Raw genomic sequence first — 2,498 nt, forward strand, 5'->3', positions numbered from 1 at the left:
ACTCTGTTTCCTTCTTATAATAGCTTATAATGGGAATTCGTGAACACTGTATCATTAATCCTTGGAACAACCCAATGGGTAGGTAAATAAAGCTTAATTTTATACCTCAAGAAACCATGCGTCTTCACCTGCGCCAAATGCTCATGATTGTAAGGAGCACTGGTGGTTCGTTTATTATGTACTTGGTACTTTGCACCTATTAAGCCAGTTAGTCCTCTTAATAGTTGTGAGAGGAATAGCGTTCTTATCCCCATTTTACAGATGAGGAAACTGAAGCACAAGTGTTAAGCAGTTTATCCGAGGTATCCTAGCTACAAGACAGGTGCAGTCAGCCTGGCTGCAGAGCCCTTGCTCTGTCCGCTGCACTACCTGACTTCCCAGGAGTATGTATGGTGAGAGTCAAAGTGGATTCTTCCACACAACCAACCAATTACAATGTCTGAATCAGTCAGGCGACTTCCAACTGGGCTCCAGGAGAGAAGGAATCATCACACCTCTCTAAATCCATGTTCCCATTTTGAATCTTCAATGAGAGACGAGACACTAAGTAGCTAGTTTTGGTGGAGTGGCTGATTTTACACGTGTTTGTGTGTGTGTGTGTGTGTGCGTGCGTGCGTGTGTGTGTGTGTGTGTGTCTGTGTACCTCACTAAAGTAAACTGATAGTTTGAATGCTTACAGTACCATTAATTTAATTTGTATATGTGAGCCCCCACACACCTATATACAAACACACCCTGTTCCAGAACAATGACTTAGTGAAGAACTGGATTTCCACTCTGTCACACAAACTGAGGAAAGCACTGAAGTAGGGCATTTCTGATTGATTTTACCGTTGCTGGAATTTTCTTTTCCTTTATAACATAGACTCCTTCTTTGGAGATTTCAAAAATAAAATATTTTTTTTTATTGTATGTTATTTCTTTTAATTTTCATAATTTATTTAAACTTAATTTTAAGTTGAAAATAAAAATTATATATGTTCATGGCATTCAACGTGAGGTTTCATATATGTATACATTGTGGAATGACAAAATGGAGCTAATTAGCATACTCATTTCCTCACATACATATTTCATTGTGATGAGAACATGTTTACAATCTACACTTACAGCTGTTTTCAAGTATACAATGCTTAGTTATTAACTATAGTTGTCATGCTGTTCAGTAGATCTCTAGAACTATTCCTATCTGAAATTTTGTATTGTTTGACTAACATCTCCCGAGTCCCTCCACGGCCCCTGCCTCTGGTAACCACCTTTCTGCTCTCTACAAGCATGAGTTCAATTTTGTTAGATTCCACGTAGAAGTGAGATCATGCAGCATTTGTCTTTCTGTCTTTGCTCTTTACAACTTTGTCACGTATTTATTCACCTTTCCAGAGGGGGTCTCACTCTGTCACCCAGGCTGGAGTACAGTGACACAAACACGGCTCACCATGGCCTCCACCTCCCGCGGTCAAGAGATCCTCCCACTTCAGCCTCCTGAGTAGCTAATACCACAGGCGTCCACACCACACCTGGCTAATTGTTGTATTTTTTCTAGAGATGGGCTTCCTCCATGTTGCCCAGGTTGATCGCCAACTCCTGGGCTCAAGTGCTCCACCTGTCTTGGCATGCCAAAGAACCGGGATTAGAGGCATGAGCCACCGTGCCCGGCCTCGGCTTTATTTCACTCAGTATAACATCGTCTAGGCTCATTCATGTTACAAATGACATGTTCACCTTCCTTTTTTTTAAATAGCATTCTATTGGATGTGTATGTTTTTTTTTTTTTGTTTTTTTTTTTTAACAGAGTTTCCCTCCCGTCGCCCGGACAGGAGTGCAGTGGCATGATGTTGGCTCACTACATCCTCTGCCTCCCGGGTGCAAGCTGATCTGGGCACAATGGTGTTCATAGCCACTGCAGGATTCATCTTCAACATCTTCTCATCTCTTCTTAAAACAAGCTGTACCTTCGTCAACAGCTGATTTCTTCGGGGGACTCTCCTTATAAGCTTTACATAAAACATCAATGAATTCTTCATTCCTCCACCCAAGCTTCACCGTAAATTTGATGTTTGTTTTTGCTGCCATTTTAGCGGAATTCGTGTTGCTCTGATAGGAGGCCTTTTCAGTGGGTGTCTCATCCTTCTTAGTGCCTCAGAGTGGATCTGGTCCAGAAAGGTTATAACAAGTTAGTATAAGTTTGTTTTAGTGTAAAACAACTGAAATCCATGCAGAGATTTTTCACAACGTCCATTTTCTGTGAACCTTTTGAAGACCCCCTGTGTTAAACGTTGGCCAGGTCCTTGGAGAGAAGTGGATGCCGTCCACTTCCTGTCCTCAAATTGCCCACAGTGCAGGAGTGCACAGAGCAGGGAAAGGCCACCCCAGAGAGGTCCTGCCCTCCAGCGTGCAGCAGACTGCCGGCCCAATCCTGACTCCCTGGTGTGCTGTGTGGGCCAGAGCAAGTTGATGAACCTCCCTGAAGCTCAGTTTACTCCTATGTAGCTCAGAAC

Source organism: Macaca mulatta, chromosome 8 (assembly GCF_049350105.2).
Source record: "Macaca mulatta isolate MMU2019108-1 chromosome 8, T2T-MMU8v2.0, whole genome shotgun sequence".
Lineage (NCBI taxonomy): Eukaryota > Metazoa > Chordata > Mammalia > Primates > Cercopithecidae > Macaca > Macaca mulatta.